Source organism: Aethalodelphis obliquidens, unplaced genomic scaffold, assembly GCF_003676395.1.
Source record: "Aethalodelphis obliquidens isolate GAN/ISIS:26980383/991018 unplaced genomic scaffold, ASM367639v1 scaffold35, whole genome shotgun sequence".
NCBI lineage: Eukaryota > Metazoa > Chordata > Mammalia > Artiodactyla > Delphinidae > Aethalodelphis > Aethalodelphis obliquidens.
In genome coordinates, this window is record NW_020837979.1 from 10,670,542 (window position 1) to 10,694,651 (window position 24,110).

Consider the following 24,110-nt stretch of genomic DNA (forward strand, 5'->3'; position numbering starts at 1 on the left):
ACTCAACAATGCCTTTGGAGGGTCTCACCTCCATTTCTTCCACATCTAACAGGGTTTCCCATTTTCTGCATCTTCCTAGTCTTGCTTCCATATTCTTAACTATTACAAATCTACAAATCAAAACTTAAAGAGCATTAGCTCCTCAAAACCATTTGTTCTTTAAAGAAACTACTTAAAAAGAATTTTCACTAATCCAGGGCGTCCAGACTGTTTGTAATCTGTCCCTGTCTGTATTTCCAGTCATGTCTTCCGACATGGCCCCACATCCACTTTGTCCTTCAGCAGTAATGGGTTCTCCCCCACAACTGTTCCCTCCACACCATCATTGTCCCCAGAATCTCAGCCCACATGTTGCTTCTTGCCTCTCCGTTATACCTTCCAGCATCTGTACCAATCATCCTCCCTGACAGTTAGCTTCTCCGTCATGGTACCTCTAGGACTTTTCTTCCCTCTATTTTAACACCTATCCCACTGCACTGAAATCATCTCTTTGCACTATCTCTCTCCCACTAGACAGTGAACTGCTGGATCAGGGACCACTTCTCCTTTTCCATCTTCCAGGACCTACCATCCTTCTCACGGATGGCAGATCTACTGTTTTTACTGAATGACTTCTTTTCCCCCTGCTAATCCAGCTCTGCTAAGTATGTGCTTGTTATGAATTACTTGGATGTGTTCCTTTAAGAGATGTCAAGGACTTCCCTGGTGGTGCAGTGGTTAAGAATCCGCCTGCCAATGCAGGGGACATGGGTTCAATCCCTGGTCCAGGAAGATTCTGCATGCTGCGGAGCAACTAAGCCCGTGCACCACAACTTCTGAGCCTGCACTGTAAAGCCCATGAGCCACAACTGCTGAGCTCACACGTCACAACTACTGAAGCCCACGTGCCTAGAGCCTGTGCTCCGCAACAAGAGAAGTCGCTGCGATGAGAAGCCCACGCACTGCAACGAAGAGTAGCCCCCACTCGCGGCAACTAGGGAAAGCCCACGCGCAGCAATAAAAACCCAACACAGCCCAAAATTAATTAATTAAAAATGTTTAAAAAGAGATGTCAAAAGTAGATTTCCCCGTTATAAATCAGTTTGCATAGAAAGGATAGCTTTGTTAAGCAACATGTTTAGATGCTAATCCTACTTAAGCCCAGTGGAGTAGAGCATTTCTCAACACAGATTTCTGAGAAGAAAGCTACAGTGAGGGTTCCAATTACAAGATTTGCTCACAGAAGCTAGTCACTGTTCAAAAAATCAGTATAATTAATAGGTGGTATATTCAATACAGCCCCTTTAGTGATGCTTTTATTTTATTTGGATTTTGATCACATTTAAAAATTAATAATCTACCAGGCTGACACCGATCACAAGTTAGTTAAAATGAGAACATTTCTTATAGTTAAAAATGTAATGCCAGAATTTCAGCTTACAGGAAGGTGAAGTCCATGTACTTCTTCCTGTTCCTTCTGCTAAGTCCAACTAAAAACCCTGGACATTTAGTATAATATATATAGAGAGAAAGAAAGACTCTGAAAGGTGGGGGGAAGGCAAACAAACTAGGGAACTCAGAACCCAAGTAACAAAACAGTAATGCATTCTCTGAATCAACTTTTTGCCTCATATATCCCAGACTTGGAGCTGAAGCAGCCAAGCAAACTGAAAACACCAACGACTACAGACAAAAATAGCCCCAGCAAAAGCCTGCTCTCTCTAACCAAAGGACAGGGGAAGGAAGGGACATTCTAGCAAGACAGAAAACGTTTAGATGGTAAATATCCTACTCCAATCAAACACCATAGAAAAAACTACGGCTGCACTCCTACCAAGCAGAAGCCAAATGGAGAGCCTAGACTTTCATCTTCAGCAAGTTTAAGGTGCCCCAACTCCCTGTCAGTGTGGTGTCAGATAAGGTTGAGTATAGAGCTGAGGCATTCACCCACACCAAGAAATAAGGAGCACCCTCCACCACCACATGGTGTTGATGGAAACCACCTGGGAAGTTTCTATTTCTTCCCTGCTGGAGTAGTCTCAATGGAGAGTGGAAGGTCACGATTTTCACCAGAGCCCAGCAGTAACGAAGCCAATGCCTCCCCTCCCCCACTGATGATGTCCTTTGAGGCCACATGACGAGTAGTAATGAGCCACTCCTACCCCTCTCTGCCAGGGAGGTATCTGTAGATACCAACATCGAAGTAACAGAGATGTTAGAATTATCAGACAAAGATTTTACAGTAGCCATCATTAAAAAATGCTTCAGCAAACCATTATAAACACACTTTAAACTAGTGAAAAAATAAAAACACTCAGCAAATAAGTTGAAAGTGTCAGCAAAGAAAGAGAAGATATAAAAAAAATCAAATAGAAATTTTAGAACTGAAAAATACAGTAACTGAAATTAAAAGCTCAGTGGATGAGCTCAACAGCAGAATGAAGGAGACAGAAGAAAACAATCAATGAGCTGTAAAGTAGAAAAATAGAAATTACTCAGTCTGACTAATGGAGAAAAGTTAGAATAAAAATAAAAAGATAAGCAGAGCCATGGGGATCTGTGGGACTGTAACAAAAGGTATGTCTTTCGTGTCATCAGAGTTCTGGAAAGAGAGAAGAAAAGGGACAGGGATCACAAGCTGTTCAAAGAAATAATAACTGAAAACTTCCTAAGTTTGGCAAAACTCATAAACTACAGATTCAGGAAACTGAGCAAACCCAAAACAGAATAAAACCAAAGAAACCATGCAAATAGTTATCAAACTTCTGAATATATTCAAACTTCTGAAAATTAAAACAAAATTTTAAAAACCTTGATGCAGTAAGGGAAAAGTGACACCTTACCTATAGATGAAAATCAATTCAGATGACAGCAGATTTCTCATCAGAATCCATGGAGGCCAGGAGGAAGAGGAATATTCTTCAAGTGCTGAAAGAAAAGAACTGTCAACTTAGAATCCAGAAAAAATATCAGAAAAATCCTGTATGTAGCAAAAATATCAGAAATGAAGGGGAAATCAAGACATTCTCAAATGAAAGAAAACTACGAATTTGTAGCCAGAAGACCTACCACAAAAGAAAGGCTAAAGGAAGTTCTATAAATAAAAAAAGAAATGATAAAAGGAATCTTAGAAAATCAGGAAGAAAGTTTGCAAACAAAAATATGGGTAAATATAATAGCTTTTCCTTCTCTTCATGAGTTTTCTAAATTATGTTTGACATATGAAGCAAAAAATATGGCACTGTTTAATGTGGTTCTAAATATTTAGCAGAAATATTAAGACAAATATTTAATACAAGTGGGGAGAGTGAATAGACATAAAGGCAGATAAGATTTCTACACTTCACTTGAACTGGTAAAATGATGACTGTAATAAGTTATGTACATATAATGTATTATTAGAGCAATCATTAAAATGTCACACAGATACACTCAAAAACTCTAAAGTTAAAACTCTATAGTTATAAAATTCTAAAAACTGTTCCCACAGAAAAGCAGGGGAAAAGAGAGAAATGCAGAAAGAACAAACAGAAAACCAAAAAAGAAAGCCAGATTTAAGCCATAACAAATCAATAATTACATTAAATATACAGTTGACCCTTGAACAATGCAGGAGCTAGGGCAACTGACCCTTGTGCAGTCAAAAATCAGTGTATAACTCTACAGTCAGTCCTCCATATCTATCGTTCCACATCTGTGGATTCAACCAACCTTGGATCATTTAGCATTATAGTATTTATTTATTGGGGAAAAAAATCCATATATAAGTGGACCCACACAGTTCAAACCCAATTTGTTCAAGGATCAACTGTAAATGGTTATACCAATTAAAATGCAAAGACTGACAGAGTGGATCAGAAAACATGACCTAATTATATGATGTCCATAAGAAACTCATTTAAAATATAATGATATAGGCAGGGTTGAAAAAAAAGCAGTGGAGATATATGTATATATTACAAACTTCAATTGAAGTTTGTATATATGTACCTATTCAAACTTCAATTGAAAGAGAGAAGGAATAGCTATATTAATATCAGAATATAGAATTCAAAGCAAAGAAAATTACCAGAAGCAGAGAGATACATTGTATAATAACAAAAGGATCAATCTACCAAGAAGATTTAGCAATCATAAATGTGTATACAACAACAGAGCTATAAAATATGTGAAACAAAAATTGATAGAAATGAAAGGAGAAATAGACCAATCTACAATTATTTTTGGAGACTTCCACATCCTCCTCTTAACAGTTGATAGAACAACTCTTCAGAAAATCAGCAAAGATAACAGGAAAACGCTATCAACAAATAAGATATAATTGACATTTATAGAACACTCCACCCAACAAAAACAGAATACGCATTCTTTACCATTGCCCACATATGCCAAGACAAACCATATTCTGAGCCATAAAACAAATTCACTTCAATAAATGAGCCACTTCAACAAATTTGAAAGAATGGTAATCATACAATGTGTTCTCCAGCCACAATGGGATGAAACTATAAATCAATAAAGAAAATCTCAAAACACTTGGAAATTAAACAACACACTTCTAAATAATCTACAGATCAAAGAGGAAGTCCCAAAGGACTTTTAAAAACTCATTCAACTGAATGAAAATGAAAATACAACGTATGAAAATTTGTGAGCCACAGGTAAAGCAGTGCAAAGAGGGAAATTTATAATACTAAATACATATATTAGGAAGAAAAATGTCTCAAATCAATCCAAGCTTTCACCTCAAGAACCTAAGAAATAAAAGAGCAAAATACATTCAAAGCAAGCAGAAAGAAATAGTAAATATAAGAGCAGAAATCAATGAAATTAAAAGAGAAAAACAACTGAGAAAATCAGTGAAACTGAGCTGATTGTTTAAAAGATCAATAAAATTGGCAACCTTTAGCAATTCTAGCAAAGAAAAAAGAGAATAAATACAAATTACCAATTTTACAAATGAAAGAAGAGTCATCACTAGATATGCTAACTTCAAAAGTCTATAAAGTTAAAACTACAAACAACTCTGCATGCATAAATTTGGCAACAAAATGGACCAATTCATTGAAAAGCACAAACCACCACAATCTACCCTAAATGAAACAGACAATTTGAATAGTCCTACAACTATTAAGAAGATTGAAGTCAAATTTAGGAGCTCCCCCAAAAGATATTTCCAAGCCTACATGGTTTTATATAAATGGAGAAAAGCTTCTTTAAAGAAGTTTTAATAGCAATTTCATATATTCTCTTCCAGAACATAAGAGAGAACATTTCTCAATTTATTTTATAAAGCAAGTATTGCCCTGATACCAAAACAAGGAGAGTATTTTTAAAAAAGAAAAGTACAAGCTCACATCACTCATGAAAATAGATGTAAAAATCCTTTATAAATATTTGCAATCAGAATATACAGTGGAGAAAAGACAGCCTCTTCAATAAGTGGTGCTGGGAAAACTGGACAGCTACATGGAAAAGAATGAAATTAGAACACTCCCTAACACCATACACAAAAATAAACTCAAAATGGATTAAAGACCTAAATGTAAGGCCAGACACTATCAAACTCTTAGAAGAAAACATAGGCAGAACACTCTATGACATAAATCACAGCGAGATCCTTTTTGACCCACATCCTAGAAAAATGGAAATAAAAAAAAAAATTAAAAAATGGGATCTAATGAAACTTAAAAGCTTTTGCCCAGCAAAGGGAAACATAAACAAGACGAAAAGACAGCCCTCAGAATGGAAGAAAATATTTGCAAATGAAGCAACTGACAAAGGATTACTCTCCAAAATTTATAAGTAGCTCATGCAGCTCAATATCAAAAAAACAAACAACCCAATCCAAAAATGGGCAGAAGACCTAAATAGACATTTCTCCAAAGAAGATATATAGATTGCCAACAAACAGGTGAAAGGATGCTCAACATCACTAATCACTAGATAAATGCAAATCAAAAGTACAATGAGGTATCACCTCACACCAGTCAGAATGGGCATCATCAAAAAATCTACAAACAATAAATGCTGAAGAGGGTATGGAGAAAAGGGAACCCCCTTGCACTGTTGGTGGGAATGTAAATTGATACAGCCACTATGTAGAACAGTATGGACATTCCTGAAAAAACTAAAAATAGAACTACCATACGACCCAGCAATCCCACTACTGGGCATATACCCTGAGAAAACCATAATTCAAAAAGAGTCCTGTACCACAATGTTCACTGCAGCTCTATTTACAATAGCCAGGACATGGAAGCAACCTAAGTGTCCATCAACAGATGAATGGATAAAGAAGATGTGGCACATATATACAATGGAATATTACTCAGCCATAAAAAGAAACGAAATTGAGCTATTTGTAGTGAGGTGGATGGACCTAGAGTCTGTCATACAGAGTGAAGTAAGTCAGAAAGAGAAAAACAAACCATATGCTAACACACATATATGGAGTCTAAAAAAAAAAAAAAGAAAAAAAATGGTTCTGAAGAACCTAGGGGCAGGACAGGAATAAAGATGCAGACATAGAGAATGGACTTGAGGACACGGGGAGGGGGAAGGCTTAGCTGGGACGAAGTGAGAGAGTGGCATGGACATATATACACTACCAAACGTAAAATAGATAGCTAGTGGGAAGCAGCCTCATAGCACAGGGAGATCAGCTCGGTGCTTTGTGACCACCTAGAGGGGTGGGATAGGGAGGGTGGGAGGGAGACACAAGAGGGAGGAGATATGGGGATTTATGTATATGTATAGCTGATTCACTTTGTTATAAAGCAGAAACTAACATACCATTGTAAAGCAATTATACTCCAATAAAGATTTCAAAAAAATATAAAATAAATATTTGCAATCATAATGCAGAATATGTAAAAAGAGTTATACACCATAACCAAGTGGGGTTATTCCAGGAATTTGAGGCTTTTTAATATTTGAAGATTAATCAGTGTAATCCATCATGTCAACATATCAAGTGAAAAATCATATGATTATATCAATACATGAATAAAAAACATTTGACAAAATTGAGCACCATTCGTGATGAAAACTGAGAAAACTAGAAATAGAGAAGTACTTCCTCAATTTAATAAAAAGCATCTACAAAAAACTTACAGCTAATGTTTAACAGCAACAACAAAACAAGTTACATTTAACACTATACTTAAAGATGAAAGACTGCTTTCAGATGTTAAGACCAGGAACAAGACAAGGATATCTGCTCTCATCACTCTTACTCAACATGGTACTGAAGTTTCAGCCAGTGCAATAATGCAAGAAAAGGAAGTAAAAGTCATACAGATCAGAAAGTAAGAAATAAAACTGTCCCTATTTGAGATGACATGATAGTCTATGTAGAAAATCCAAGAAATCTGTTATTTGTTTTCTGTTTTGTTCCCTCTATTTCTTGTTCCTGTTTGTTTTTTCTTTCTTTCTTTCTTTTTTTTTTTGCGGTACGCGGGCCTCTCACTGTTGTGGCCTCTCCCGTTGCGGAGCACAGGCTCCGGACGCGCAGGCTCAGCGGCCATGGCTCACGGGCCCAGCCACTCCGCAGCATGTGAGATCTTCCCGGACCGGGGCACGAACCCGCGTCCCCTGAATCTGCAGGCGGACTCTCAACCACTGCGCCACCAGGGAAGCCCCCTGTTTGTTTTTTCTTGGCTTCTTCTGCATTACTTGAACATTTTTGATGCTTCATTTTTATTAAATTATAACGTTTTTGAGAGTATTTCTTTATATAGATTCCTTAGTGGTTGCTCTGGGTATTATTATACATGCATATAATTTATCACTGCCTATTGATGTTGATTCTTTACCATTTCAAGAGAAGTATAGAAATCTCACTTTCATTTAGGTCCCTTTATTACCTCAATTTAATAAATATAATCACCTTTAAAGTATTCCCTCTACAAATATTGAACACATCAAACAGTGTGATAACTTTTTCTTCGACTATGAAACCATAAAATGTGATTAAAGAAACTCATGAGATGAAGGATGAAGGATAGCCTATTATGTTTATTTCTTTTTATCCATTCCATTGCTCTTTCCTTTCTGATGGTTCTAGCCTTTTTTCTATTATTTTCCTTCTGTCTGGAAAGCTTTCTTAGGCATTCTTTTTCTGTTGTTGGTTTTTTTTATTATATAGACACTGGAATTTATTGTTGTGGTTTTTAAAAAATAGTTAGCTTAAATTTTCATTTTGAAAAAATACTGATGCCTGGGTTCTACCCACAGAGGTCATGATTTAACTGATCTGGGATATATCCTGGATAGGATGACTTTTTTTTTTTTAAACATCTTTATTGGAGTATAATTGCTTTACAATGGTGTGTTAGTTTCTGCTTTATAACAAAGTGAATCAGCTATACGTATAGCCCCATATCTCCTCCCTCTTGCATCTCCCTCCCACCCTCCCTATCCCACCCCTCTAGGTGGTCACAAAGCACGGAGCTGATCTCCCTGTGCTATGTGGCTGATTCCCACTAGCTATCTATTTTACATTTGGCAGTGTATATATATCCATGTCTTAGGCACTCTAAGGATAAGTGTGCTAGCAACAAATTATCTTCATCTGAGAATGTTTTTCTCCTTCAACCCTGAAGGATAGCTTCACTGACTATGTGATTTGGGGCTAATGGTTCTTTCCTTGCAGCACTTGAAAAATACTGTGCTACTTCCTTCTGACCTCCATGGTTTCAGAAGAGAAATCCACCATCATTCAAGTCAGTGTTCCTTTATAGGTAATGTGTCATTTTTCTCTGGCTATTTTTAAGAATATTTCTGTCTTTAGTTTTTACAAGTTTGACTATGATGTGTCTTGGTGTGGATTTCTTTGAGCTTTTCCTATTTGGGATTTGCTCCTCTTCATGAATCTGTAGATTTATATCTTTTGCAATTTGGGGAGTTTTCAGCTATTATCTCTTCTGATACATTTTCAGGCTTTACTCTCTAGAACTTTAATGTCAGCACTGTTCAATCTTTTTTATTATTGTCCCAAAGATCCCTGAGGCTCTCCAATGTTTTTTCAGCCTATTATCTCTCTGTTGTTCAGACTAACTAAATTCTATTGATCTCTCTTCAAGTTCACTGCTTCTATCCTCTGTCATCTCCACTCTACTATTAAGTCCACCCAGTAAGTTTTTTATTTTGGTTGTTGTATTTTTCAATTCTATCATTTTCATTTACTTCTTTTTTATAATTTATTTCTTTGCTGAAATTTTCTGTTCTTTCTTTTGTTTCAGGAGAATTTGATTTGTCGTTGATTGTCGAAGCATTTCTATGATGGCTGCTTTAAAATCCTTGTCCACTAATTCCAACATTTGAGTCATCTTGGAACTGCACCAGTTAAAATTATCTTTTTTCATTCAAATTGTGGTTTTCCTGGTATGATGAAGGTTTTTTTCCCCCCTGTATCCTGGAAATTTTAATCATTTGATACTGACCTATTTAAGTCTTCTATTTTAGTAGGCATTTGCTCTGTTTAGTTTTAGAGTACAGGTTTGGTGCTACCTTTTTTGGGCTTTCGTTCCAATGACCATTTAGTTTTTTGAGCACTTACAGTGCTATCTGGTCAATTTTGTTCTTCTGGTGCTGCTAATTCTCCTGCTCAACCTATGGTGATGTTTTCTGCAGGGGCAGAAGTGCCTCTCTGGGTTGTTTACTGTCTGTGGGTGACCATCTAGGGAGGAACGGGCAGAAGCCATCGGGCCTAGGTCTCCTTACGTTTCTGGGTAGAGCACAGGCAGACACAGGGCTTCATTGTTGCAGCTGTGAGTGTATGAGATCACCCACTTGGTCAGCTGGTGATCAGGGGTTGGAATGGCCAAGGCTTTGCTGCTTCTGCTGTAAACAGATCAGACCTCCTGCAGGGGCTGTGGCTGTAGAGTTGAGGCTGGGGGTCCCCACTAGCTCTCTGTTGGACTTCCTTCCTTAGACCTTTGGCCAGGGACAGCAGGCTTTTCTTGTTTGTCTGTTTGTTGCCTATTTGTGTTGGCAGTTCCAGGTTGCAGACCTCTCCTGCACACAGTCAGTCTAAGAGATAAAATGAAAACCCAAGGAACTCACCGCATAGTTGTTTCTCAAGTCCTGAGGTCCCTATCCCATCCTCCTCCTCCTTTGCAGCTCTGAGTCCTTTTATAATTGTCTTTTCAATAATTTCCAGGGTATTTGGTTATACTTTGGGGGAGAGGGGAACAGAGGAGAGTGAGTATACTCCATCCTGTTTTGGAACCAGAAGAGCTAACAGGTATGTTTGCCGCCCACTCTGTGCAGGGCTCTGCACTCAGCTTCCACAGCTACCCAGACAGAAGCAAACCCTCAGGGACTTGCCAACTGCCCGGACCATGGTGATGGGGTACCTCTGCTACAAGGCTACAGGTTTCTCAGTGGTAGCCTGAGATAAAGTCTCACAAGAGCAAATCTTCCTTTAATCCAAAGTTTCAAAGTTGCTTTTATTTTATTTCTATTATTTATTTATTTATTTAGGCCACACCGTGCCGCAGGCAGGATCCTAGTTCCCCCACCAGGGATCGAACCCATGCCCCCTGCTGTGAAAACGTGGAGTCTTAACCACTAGATTCCCAGGGAAGTCCCAAAGTTGCCTTTATTTTAATCATATGGGATGAACGGTTTTCTCAATGTGTTGTACAGTCCCGAAATGGATCAAAATCTGAATTCTTCCTGGTGCCTTCCACCCTTTGCTGTACTATGTCTCCTGCCCGTGGTCCAGCTCAGCAAGTGCACCTACCTGCCATCTGCTTCTACCTGCTTTTGTAGCTCCCCTCTCTCCTGCCTTACTGTCAGCCTGTCAGTTGTCACTCTGGCTTCCGGGTACCTACTTTTGGAAGGCTCCTCATTTCAATCCTTAGTTCTAATTTGCTGAAGGTCAAGGAAGTCATCTAGCCAAGACTGTTTCTATTGTTTCTAAATGAAGACTAAAACTGACTGGGCAGGGGCAACTAACATACGTGTGTGTTATGAGCCAGAGCTTGGGTACTTGGTGTTTTGATAATATTTTGGCAGTTCGGTGGCTGTTTTTACTACATTCTTGTTATTGGCTGTGTTCCAGATAATCAAGGCTGCTAGAAAAGTGGCCTCTAGAAAAACGAAGCATTTTGGCATGTATTTAGTAAACAGACCCCATCCCACACGACACCTAACAGTTTTAAGCTCTGTGACATGGACTCAATAAGTCCTTGTTGGGTAAAATAGACAAAAGTGAAGATACTTTTTTTCTACTTTTCTATTACAAGAGAAGAGCTGAAAGGATATTTTATGACCTTCTCCAAAAGAAATTGTTTCTGTGCCAAAGTCAAACATGAGACATTTCAACCCAAAATAAAATCGACAATACTGTGGGTAACTTAATTGTAACTCTTCTGCAAGAAACTAGTATGAAAGTGAAAGGGGGTTTCAGTTGAGTTTTGTTGGAAATTAAATCCAATTATAGTTAGCATTAACTAGATACTGGATAAAACCATTTCCAAAATGTAGAACACTCCTATCCTGGACCCAGATTTTAACGAGGAGGCCCCATGCCAGGTACCTCCAGTCACTGCAAAGGAAACCTGGACGCCCAAAACCAGGCCCTGGAATTAGGTCTCACTGGTAAATGGACATGTGTGGCTTCACTGAACAAAAATAACAGACTGCCAAATACTTCTAAACTCACTTATTTGGATTCAAATGGGTCCCTGAAATAATCATATGCCCTGATTTCCTAGTAAACTTTTGCCAAGACTATAAGAACTTTACTAATAGCACACATGTTAGGAATAGACAAAACACACTCCTTCTCTTTCTCGCCTCCTCTGATGCACAATAGAAAGTGTTATTTGGATGTATATTTCCCCCCACCCTCCCCCAAACACACTGATCACTTCATCTTGAACTGTCAGATGATTATTTAACTGTGCTGAAGCCTACTTTGCCCACTTTGCAGCCGAATGACATAGGCAATTATATTCCCTTGAGGGTCTACTCCCCCTCTCAGGCTCAGCCCTGTTCCTGTCCCCAAGGGCTCTGAGAAGGGATGGTTTTTTAAGGAAACTGGCTCTCAGGAGCTGTTGTTTCCGTGGACTCTCCTTCCATGGTAACTGCGACCTGGCACCAGCTTGAGCAGTGACTTTGGTCCAGCAGCTTCTGCATCTGGCAGTGTGTGAGTGTACGTGAGTGTGCGCAAGTGTCTGTGTGTATGCATGTACATGAGTGCGTACAGAGGTTCCAACTCAGGAAGACCCTCATGGGCACTAGTTTCTTGACCAACTTCCAGGACTCCAAACAGCCTCTTGACACTGCTCTTCATCTGACCTGCCCCATCCAATCCCTCCTCCTCACAGCTACCAGATGGGTCTTTCTGAAACCCCAAACCACATGGAGCTGCATATCTCCCCTGTTCAGCACTTTCTGGAGACTCACTGCCTCACTGCCTGGAATGGGGTCTAGAGCCACCGTCGCCTTCACAGCCTCCCTTTCCACTGCTCAGAAAAAGCCTGCTCACTTTTCAAGATTCAGTTAAGACTCATAGCCACTATAAACTCTCTCCCAACCAGTCCATCCATCTCCCCACTTCAGTAAGCAGAAATGACATCATATTGTATATTTTGTAAGTACCATAACCCTACACAAAGGTCTCACTCTACTGGATGAAAAGTTCCTGCCAGGCAGGACCTCTACAAATGATCTTCAGATGCCCAGCTTCTCACCTGAGCACGTAGCATATAGCACTCAACCAATGTTTAACAAGTACACGAATGCATCTTTCAGCTGACAAAGAATTCCAGGCCCTTCCTGGGATAAAGCATACATTAAAAAGAAAAGTGAGCCCGAGGGGACTTTCCACATCAGGAAAGTGTGCAGTGCAAGAGCCTGCTGTGCACTTACAAGTAAAATCTTCTAGGTATAAGAGAGGATAGGTTTTATGAAGAAGACAAAGAGGACAGAGGGAGGAGAAGGGGAAAAATGAGGAGAAGAAGAAGGAGGAGGAATGGGAAGAGGAGAGGGGAACAGAAAATTCTATACCCAACCAAACTACCATTCAAGTATCAGGGGGAAAAATTCCAGTTATGTCATGGTAAGTTGGATTGTTGTTCTCAGTCCTTTACTCCCTCCCTTGGCTATGGTACCTTGAAGTGCATCTCAGCAGAGAAGGTGAGGTTTATACCCCCACTCTATTGGCTTTGGATTTGACCATATGACTTGCTTTGGCCAATCATATGTGAGCAAAACCTTGGAATGTGGTTTGGCTTAGCCTCTCGGACTCCTTTCATTTGCCATGAGAAGGGTATGCCTCCAGGAGCTGCTCTCCCATAATGAGATACATGGAGCAGATCCAAATCTGACTTACAGTTGGAACCAAGCCCAGCCAAGCCTATCCAGAAGCAGCCAAACTCCAGCTGACCCACAAGTAAGCAAAATACATGTTTGTCATTATAAGTCTCAGAACCATGGGCTAATTGCTATATAGCATTAATGCAGCAACACCTGATTAATAGACAGACACAGAAAGCTTACTATTCAGGTCCCTTCTGTGAAAGAACTACTAGAAAATATCCTTCAGCAAAATGCAGTATAATCTAAGAGATGGTCAGGGAACAAAAAACAGTGATAGGAAAAGCATAAAATGTAGAGTTATATCTAAATAGGTATTGACTGTAGGAAAAAATTAACAATAATCTTGAAGTTTATCTCAGATGGTCTCAAAATGAGAAGTGGTGATAGCAGGGAAAGTAAAAAGGTTCATGTCTTGTTCAGATGGGACAGGAGGGAATGAGGAATATAGATGTAATTAAGTCAACATCAATAGGGGAAAATAACTGTCAACGTGTAAATCAAAGTTTTTTATTACTTATTTATTTACTTGGTTGCGTCGGGTCTTAGTTGTGGAAGGTGGGCTCCTTAGTTGTGGTTTGCCAGCTTCTTAGTTGTGGCAGGCAGGCTCCTTATAGTTGCGGTATGCATGTGGGATCTAGTTTCTGGACCAGGGATCGAACCTGGCCCCCTGCATTGGGAGCATGGAGTCTCAACCACTGTATCACCAGGGAAGTCCCTAAATCAAAGTTTTAATGGTAATCACCAGAAAAATATAGAATTGAGAGGTATTACTTTCAATCTATTAGAGTAAAAAAGAACAGATTAACATGAAGAAAACAATCAATCCACAGAAGGCAAGAAAGTTTTTTTTAATTAAAAAAGAGACGAACAGGCAGCTTTTTAGAGACAAAACATAGACCGACATTGCAGGAATGAATTCAAACACATCAGTAAAAAGTCAAGGTTAAATTCTTCTATAAAGGCAGAAATTCTGGGATTACGGGACACTCCTGAAACAAAATGATACAAAAAGGATACAAAGAAAAGATTAAAAAGAGAACAACATAGCAGGAAAATACTAACAAATAGACACTGGAACAATATTACTTCCAGACAATAGAATTCAAATACAGAGCATCAAAAAGGACAAAGGAAAATATATCTAATACAAAAGTAACTTTTATATAACAGTCAGCAACCTTGATGCTCCTGACGACTAATTTTGAAATATTTCATTTAAAAACTGATAGAAAGGCAAGAAGTGGTCAACCTACCTCACAACAGATGCTTTAATGCACCTCTTCTGAAACTCAACAATAGACCCCCAAAAAGTGAGGATCTAGAAGATTTCAATAATATAACTAACAGGAATAACTGAATAGAGAAATGCATACCCAACAAGCAGAAAATACACATTAATTTCAAACACAAAAAACCCTCACAAAAATTGGCCACTATCAGACTTCAAAGAAAACTTCAACAGGTTTCTCAAAGCAGAAATCTCACGGGGCGCCTTCACTGAACTCAATTCCATAAATTATAAATTAATAGCAAAAAAAGAACCAAAAACCCAATTCATCTGAGAACTTTAAAATAACCTTCTAAGAAAACAGACATAGTCAAGTCATTTACTCATGCCTCCCAGATTGTTGCTCTTGAAATTTTCCACTGCTGTATGTTGTTTTTTTTGGCGTATCTTTTTCCCTCCTAGAACACCCACCTCTTAATCAAGAACTGTAGTTAGAGGGTATTTAGATGTAAATACCCTTTGCTTTTCTTCTTTATATCGCTGAAAATTTGTGGAAGTCACTGGCTGTACCGAACATAATAAAAGATTTTCATAGTCTTTTATTCTTAAAACAAGTATCTTTTACATTATTCTTTCTACATGATCCTTTTTTGTACCTTTAAGAATATTTTGATTACATCAAATTAATGCTACTTTTATAAAGGGGTCTTCAACCGAGTAAAAGATGTACATTTTAGGTAGACAAAAAAATGTACCTTGAATTTGGATCTCCTCTCTCACACCCAATCTGTAAACAATTGACATATTTTGTCCTAAAACACTTGGTTCAAGTTAAGCTTATTTGTTTTAAAGCCTGTACCATCAAACTCTCTTTAGATTTAAAATGCTATTGAATATGATACTTTTGAGGAGAGAGTGTGCCCAGAACTTAGGATACAGTAGGCCAAGTAAGCTACGTGTACAATAAATTTTCTAATTTTACACCTAAAACAAGGAGACGTGGTCACTGAAATATAAAATATATATATGTATATATGTAAGACTTAATTTAGTCTTGCTTTGTCAAGCTGTTTGCTAGAGCGGTCAAGATCACAATATTACCCTAACTCTTAAAAGTGATGTAATCTGGTAGCAAAGTGTTAGTTCAAACACATGCACTTACATGATAAAAATTAATAAATTAACATCAAAAACGAAAACAGACAGAATTGTGATCTATTTTAAAACAAATACAGAGCATTGCATATCAAAACCTGTAAATTGGGCTTCCCTGGTGGTGCAGTGGTTGAGAGTCCACCTGCCGATGCAGGGGACATGAGTTCGTGCCCTGGTCCGGGAAGATCCCACGTGCCACGGAGCGGCTGGGTCTGTGAGCCATGGCCGCTGGGCCTGCACATCTGGAGCCTCTGCTCCACAACGGGAGAGGCCACAGCGGTGGGAGGCCCGCATATTGCAAAAAAAAAAAAAAAAAAGCAAAATCTGTAAATTGCAGCCAGAGAGATATTCTGAAAAACATTTACAGCCTTTAATGCAAATATTAGAAAAAATGTAATGAAAATGAATGCACTAAGCATTCAACTCAAGAAGCAAAAACCACAAAATATCAAAAAAGTGCAGAACTAATAAATATAAAAGCATAAATAAATGAGTTGCTAAATGAAACCAAAGATTCGTTTCTTGAAAGCTAGATCAATAGCTAAATAACTGACTCCTTTAAAATGAGTCAAGAATTTAGAATTTAGTTGTGTGTGTGTGTGTGTGTGTGTGTGTGTGTGTGTAAGCAAGTGAATACAAAAGTAATAGGATCTCAAGTTAGTGGAGATTAAATAAATTCAATTGGAACAATCAATAAAGTTTACTGCAACAGAATTAAGGTAGATCCCTACCTCACACCATACACACAAAGTTGACCTCCAAATGAATCAAAGAACAAACATAAAACACTATAAAAGCATTATGAAAAATATAAGATAAACGTTTTTGTAAATTTAGGGTAGAGTAGAAATAAATTGCAAACACTATAAAGAAAAGGACTACATACATTTTTCTATTGTGTACAGCAAGAACAAAAATAAAGTTTAAAAGCACAGAATGGATGAAGATATTTGCAACATGCATTACAGATAAAGAATTAGCATCCAGAATTATAAATAATTTAATCAGAAAAAAGTAGGAACCCCTCCCCTTTTCTTTCTACCCTAAGAAAGTCAATAAAGAGGTCCGTGATTTCAGCACTCATTCTCCTTAGTTTTCTGCCCAGACTTGGTATACACCAGTGAAATACAACCTTCCAAAACCCACAGCATAAGTAACCTGACTGTGTTATGTTGATAGAAAGCCACATGAGTAGCTGTCTAGATAGAGATGTAGAACTCACCATGCATAACCTCTTCTAAAATGATGTTGTCATGGTGTTCCAGGTGCCGACTGCCTGATCAGAGCACAGCTTCTGCAGACGGTTTTTACTCTGCAGCTACATGAAATTAACATCCCATATAAGAAACCATACTGGATGCTCAACATCACTAATTATTAGAGAAATGAAAATCAAAACTACAATGAGGTACCACCTCACACGGGTCAGAATGGCTACCATCAAAAAGTCTACAAATAATAAATGCTGGAGAGGGTATGGAGAAAAGGGAACCCTCCTACACTGTTGGTGGGAATGTAAATTGGTGCAGCCACTATGGAGAACAGTATGGAGGTTCCTTAAAAAACTAAAACTAAAGTTACCATAGGAACATGCAATCCCACTCCTGGGCATATATCTGGAGAAACCCATAATTTGAAAAGATACGTGCACCTCTGTGTTCACAGCAACATTATTTACAATGGCCAAGACATGGAAGCAACCTAAATGTCCATTGACAGATGAATGGATAAAGAAGATGTGGTACATATATTCAACAGAATACTACTCAGCCATCAAAAAGAATGAAATAAAGACATTTGCAGGAACACGGATGGACCTAGAGATTATCATAGTAAGTTAGATAAGCCAGACAAAGACAAATATCAAATATCGCTTATATGTGGAATTAAAAAAAAATTGATACAAGGGACTTCCCTAGTGGCACAGTGGTTAAGAATCCACCTGCCAATGTAGGGGACACGGGTTCGAGCCCTGGTCCGGGAAGATCCCACATGCCACAGAGCAACGAAGCCTGTGCACCACAACTACTGAGCCTGCATGCCACAACTGCTGAAGCCCGAGCACCTAGAGCCAGTGCTCCGCAACAAGAGAAGCCACTGCAATGAGAAGCCTGCACACCGCAATGATAAGTAGCCCTCACTCGCCGCAACTAGAGAAAGTCGGCGCGCAGCAACGAAGACCCAATACAGTCAAAAATAAATAAAAATAAAATAAATAATTTTAAAATTGATACAAATGAACTTACTACAAAACAGAAACGGATCCACAGACATAGAAAACAAATTTACGATCACCAAAGGGGAAAGTGGGGAAGAGGGATAAATTAGGAGTTTGGGATTAACAGATAACACACTATTGTATATAAAATAGATAATCAACAAGGACCTACAGTATAGCACAGGGAACTAGACTCAATATTTTGTAATAACCTATAAGGGAAAAGAATCCGATAAAGAATATATGTGTGTGTGTGTGTATATATATATATATATATATTAACACAGCCTCCTGTCCATATGACATAGATCCAGAAATGTTATAGTGCTCTGTTTTTAATTATAGAAACAGTTTCTACATAAAATTGATCATCCACGTTCAAGCAGAGCAGGTAAAGTTTAGCCAGAACATCTTATTGCTGTTTTGCTATTACTATTGTAAAAAGAAAATCTGTCCTAAGTTGCTTTCTATCACTCTTAGTAAAGCATAATAATCATTCTATTTTAACAAACTCCTTAAAATTTTTTTCTCTTTTCTTTTTTTCCCAGTTTTATTGAGATACAATTGACAGATAGCACTGTATAAGTTTAAGATGTACAGCATAGTGGTTTGACCTACACATACTGTGAAATGATTACCACAGTGAGTTTAATTAACATCTAGCTTCTCATATAGATACAAAAAGCACAAAAGAACCTGTAATGGAAAAGAATCTGAAAAAGAATACACACACACACACATATCCATAACTGAATCACTCTATTGTACACCTAAAACTAACACAGCATTGTAAATCAACTATAAAAACAAATATCGTATATTAACACATATGTGTGGAATCTAGAAAAATGGTACAGATGAACATATTTGTAGGGCCGGAATAGAGATGTAGACATAGAGAACAGACATGTGGACACAGGGGCGAAGGGGAGGGTGGGACGAATTGGGAGATTAGGTTTGACATAAATACATTACCATAAGTAAAATAGATAGAAGTGGGAACTTGCTATATAGCGCAGGGAGCTCAGCTCACAGGGAGCTCAGCTCGGTGCTCTGTGGTGACCTAGATGGGTGGGATGGGGGGTGGGAGGGAGGTCCAAGAGGGAGGGGATATATGTATACACATAGCAGATTCACTTCATTGTACAGCAGAAACTAACACAACATTGTAAAGCAATTATACTCCAATAAAAAATTTTTTTAATTAAAAAAAATTTTTTTAGATTCCATATGTATAGCTGATTCACTTTGTTATAAAGCAGAAACTAACACACCATTGTAAAGCAATTATACTCCAATAAAAATGTTAAAAAATTTTTTAATTAAAAAAAATTTAAAAGAAAGAAGAATGTGATGAGAATGCTCTGGATCTATACTCTCTTAACAACTCTGTATTACAGCAGATCTATATTACAAACCTTTTTTTTTAACAGGACAGTGTGGATAGGCAATTTACACAAAGAGAAAGACAAACAGGCACTACGTATATAAAAAGACACCAGCCTCACTAGTGTCTGCACTAAGGGCCGTGCAGAAGAGGGAAGGCAGAGAAAAGCACAAACCCTTGCACTTGAACCCTTGCAGATTTGCAAAGTAGCAATGGAGGAAAAGTTCAGTGTGCCAGCAGGAGGCATTCACCGAGGATGTCTCCCACCAAAACTTGAATCCTGACCTAAGGGGTCTCTTTGATTCATCACAAGTTGTGCCTCAGAATTTCTGGAACTTTGACAGAAGTACAAGCTCTTTGATGTTTCCATCTGCCTCATAACTACCATCACACTTTGTTTTCCTTTTTGGAGCACACATTCCGCAGTGAGTCTAGTGTGTAATTATTCTTGAAAACTTACCCACATGTAAATCAGGCCACAACGTTTTTTTCATGCAAAAAGCACCTAATCCTTCTTCCCAGGGTTGCAACACGAAACCTAGTCAACGTCTTAGAAACCACAGAGCCAGGCTTGCCCACAAAAACACCACTCCCAGGGGCACAGGCGTGATGAGCCCTGGTGGAGGAGGCTTAGCCATGTGAGACATTAAGAGCAAAGCATATGAGGCAGAATTAATAGTTAACAATTAAGAGAACATCGGGGGACATGGGCCAGGCCCAGGGAAGACAGGACAGTTATATCAGTTCTCCCGGCACATGTGACACGGCATCTGAGGGCACGACAACCTGTCCTAGAGACCAGCCCTCACCCTCAGGAAGTACTGCGTTTAGCCATCCTATTTGGGTTTTTTTTGGTTTTTTTTTTTTTTTTTTGCAGTACGCTGGCCTCTCACTGTTGGGGCCTCTCCCGCTGCGGAACACAGGCTCCAGACGCGCAGGCTCAGCGGCCATGGCTCACGGGCCCAGCCGCTCCGCGGCATGTGGGATCCTCCCGGACTGGGGCACGAACCCGTGTCCCCTGCGTCGGCAGGCGGACTCTCAATCACTGCGCCAGCAGGGAAGCCCAGCCATCCTATTTGTTTTTAATTGTAGTCAACACATAACGTAAAATTTACCATCTTAACCATTTCACGTGTATTGTTCAGTAGCATTAAGTACATTCACCATGTTGTGCGAACGTCTCACTAACCCTCCACGGAACTCTTGTCATCATCCCAACTGAAACTCCATACCCATTAAGCAACAAACCCCATATCCCCTCTTCCCAGCCCCCGTCAGCCACCATTCTACTTTCTGTCTCTATGAAATTGACTGCTCTAAGTATCTCTTATATAAGCAGAATCATACAGTGTTTGTCCTTTCATGATTGGCTTGTTTCACTTAGCATAATGTCCTCAAGGCTCATCCATGTTACAGCGTGTGTCAGAATTTCCTTGCTTTTCAAGACTGAATACTATTCCATTCTATGTACAGACCACATTTTGTTTATCCATTCATCCGTCCATGGGCCCTTGGGTTGCTTCCATCTTTTGGCTTTTGCAAAAATCATCCTATGCCTTTTTTAAAGGCATCCAAAAGATGGCACAGTAACTCACTGCAAAGCCTTGCAGTGAGCTTTATTTTCCCCAAATGAGTCTCGTGTCTAACCTAAATCCTTTGTGCTACATCTTAAGGTCATCTCTCCCTCGTGCTCACTGAAGACTCCGCCTCTGCTCCACCACTTACAAGTTTTAGGACTTTTAGCAATGCCCTTCACCCTTCACCTTTCTACACCTCATTTTCTCATTGGTAAAGGGGGGAATCTCTGCAGGGCTTTGGGGAAAACTAAAGGAGCTAATGCACAGAGAGCAGTGGGCCCTGAGCCTGACACATGGTAAGAGTGCAATGCTGGTATCACTCTGAAATAAGCATGCTTTGTAGATTTAGGAATTGTCCATTTTCTCAGCTTTTTTTAATTCCTTGAGATGACGCATGTTTCCTAATCAAGTCCCCTTGTGTCCACTCAGTCAGCTCACGTACAGAGATGCCCACTGAGCTATCCACACATCCTTCTGCAGAATGGCTCAGGGCTGAGAATCAGGGCCGTGCTACGAGACCCAGTCTGGGGAAGGATCACTTAAGCCCCCTGGGAGTTAGGTTCTAGACTCCCATTCCTGGGAAAAAAGGGTCTCCAAATTCAGCAGCCGCTCCTCCAATAGGGAAAGGTTGCCACTTAAGAAAGGGTTAGAACCAAAGTCCACACTCCCAGGCACTCCCTGCCATGGGAGATCAAACCCACTGGCTTCAACAAAACTAATCATCTTAGAAGACTTTTTTTTAAAAGAAAGTCAGGCATACCATATATAAAACTACAATAAAAAGTCTTTGGTTAACAGAGGGGCTAAAAAAGAATCCCTAATGAGTGGTGTGGTTTCTTTTACTATCTGAGGAAGATTAAGATGACAAACATCACAAATGGACACGAAACAGTCACAGCCTCTGACTTTCCTGTCACTAATTCTCAGAATTCTAAAATGAAATAACAATCATCGTAATACACCATGGTTTTGCAGACTGCGATCTACCGAATTGCAAAAGGGGTTTCACCCAACGTTAATCCCTCAATGACTTTTCGTTTTTCATAATTGATGGTATTTCCTCCTTTTGCAAAGAGCGGCCGTGACACAGCAACTGTGACCCACGGAGGAACCTTGATTTTCTATGAAGACGGAGTGTTAGCCCCACCAGATCGCTGTCTTTCCACAGGACTTTGCTAAAGTCTCCAAAGAAAATTCCTCGTTTTATTTTAAAGAAGGAAATCTGCAATTTCGTGAAATGTAGGCTGTCCTTGGAATGAAGAACTTTCAGTTCAGCAAATAACAGATAAGGAAAGAGTTCCTAAAAGGGTACTTCCCCTCCCAAACTGCCCCCCTCCCCGCTATCCAAAAGCGGAGCGTCCCTAGGAAGTCTTTCTTAAGCAGAAGTAGCATAAAGCAAATAATCAATTACCTTAGGACCCATCTTGCTAACAGACGCTTAAAATAAATCGATATCAAGCACAGAGGCTGGCAGACACAGTTCAGAGCTATGGCGGCTTGGTGCTGAGATGCTGAGTGTAGTTCCAGGCGAAGGCACTTGGTGGTGCCACTTTAGCTGCTGGGGTGCGCGCTGCCTCTAATGGCTCAAAGCAAAACACAGGCTGATCACTACTTCAACTTTCTGCCTTTTTCCAAAAAAGTAAAAACCCTCTTGGGATTTCTTTCGATGAGCAAAAACAGGTACTAATGTAGGTCTTTTGTAAAAGTGGAATGGCATAAGTGGAACTTTTGAAAAGTAGGGGATGCTTGTAATGGTTTTTCCATGAGGCCCATGCTGGCAACTTCTGCTGGGAACCACGGGGGCGTCAGAAGAGATGACTTTTGGGCTTAGATTCTTCCTGTGATTGCTGAAGTGAAGAGCGAAATCACAATCTGACTTGTTATCCAAACTCCTCTAGGCCAAGAAGAGAGGAAGAAATGGGTATTAAATATTTACCAAGTCTCAGTGGCTGCAGCAATGCCAACCATTAACATGTATCGAGTTGGGTACTCTGCTGTGCCTGTTACGTGTACCGTCTCATTTATTATTCGCACCATTAAGTCCCCAATATGTAGATGGAGAAACAGAGCCTGAGACAAGATTCTGTCCCAAGATGCCTCAGTTAGTGGACCATGAGGTCCAGATTTGGAGCCAGGAGCCAGAGCTTTCATTCACGTCCACTGCTGTCATTGGTACAGGTGAGGAATCTTTGTCATTGACTTTCTGAGGAGTCCATCAGAGGTCGCCCATCTGGAGCAGATGGAGACAAGGTTGAAAACCACAACATCTTTTCCTCAAATAAAACAGGTTTAAGGAAGGTTAAGTTCCCACAGTGTAGGTAAAGGCTGCCACAGAAAGGACTTTGTACTTGAAAAGTAAGTAAATGAAGATCTAAATAGACATTTCTCCAAAGAAGACATACAGATGTCCCAAAAGCACATGAAAAGATGCTCACCATCGCTAATTAGAGAAATGCAAATCAAAACTACAATGAGGTACCACCTCACTTTGGTCAGAATGGCCATCATTAAAATGTCTACAAATAATAAATGCTGGAAAGGGTGTAGAGAAAAGGGAACCATCCCACACTGCTGGTGGGAATGTAAGTTGGTGCAGCCACTATGGAGAACAGTATGGGGGTTCTTTAAAAAACTAAAAATAGAGCTACCATAGGATCCAGCAATCCCACTCCTGCGCATATATCTGTAGAAAATCATACTTTGAAAAGATACATGCACCCCATTTTTCATTGCAGCACTATTTATGATACCCAAGACATGGAATCAACCTAAGTGTCCATCAACAGATGAATGGATAAAGAAGATGTGGTATATATATATATATATATATACAATGGAATATTACTCAGCCATAGAAAGGATGAAATAATGCCATTTGCAGCAACATGGATGGACCTAGAAAGTATCATACTAAGTTAAGTAAGCCAGACAGAGAAAGACAAATATCGTATGATATCATTTATACATGGAATCTTAAAAAAAAGGATACAAATGAACTTATTTACAAAACAGAAAGAGACCCACAGACTTAGAAAACAAATTTATGGTTACCAAAGGGGAAAGGTGGGGGGAGGGATAAATTGGGAGGTTGGGATTAATACAGACACACTACTATATATCAAATAAACAACAAGGACCTACTATATAGCATAGGGAACTCTACTCAATATTCTGTAATAACCTATACAGGAAAAGTAAGCAATGGACAGTGACGGGTTCCCCTTGCAGTAG

The 24,110-nt window shown here is 39.2% G+C and overlaps 1 long non-coding RNA gene across 1 annotated transcript; it reads right to left on the bottom strand.

Moving 5' to 3' along the window:
• Window positions 1-973: 973 nt before the first annotated feature.
• LOC113632107 (uncharacterized) lies at window positions 974-23,104 on the bottom strand. The gene is made up of 3 exons (XR_003437692.1): window positions 22,291-23,104; window positions 2,823-2,907; window positions 974-2,581 (listed from the first exon to the last, which is right to left on the bottom strand). It is a non-coding gene; the product is annotated as an uncharacterized LOC113632107 (long non-coding RNA).
• Between the last annotated feature and the right edge of the window lie 1,006 nt (window positions 23,105-24,110).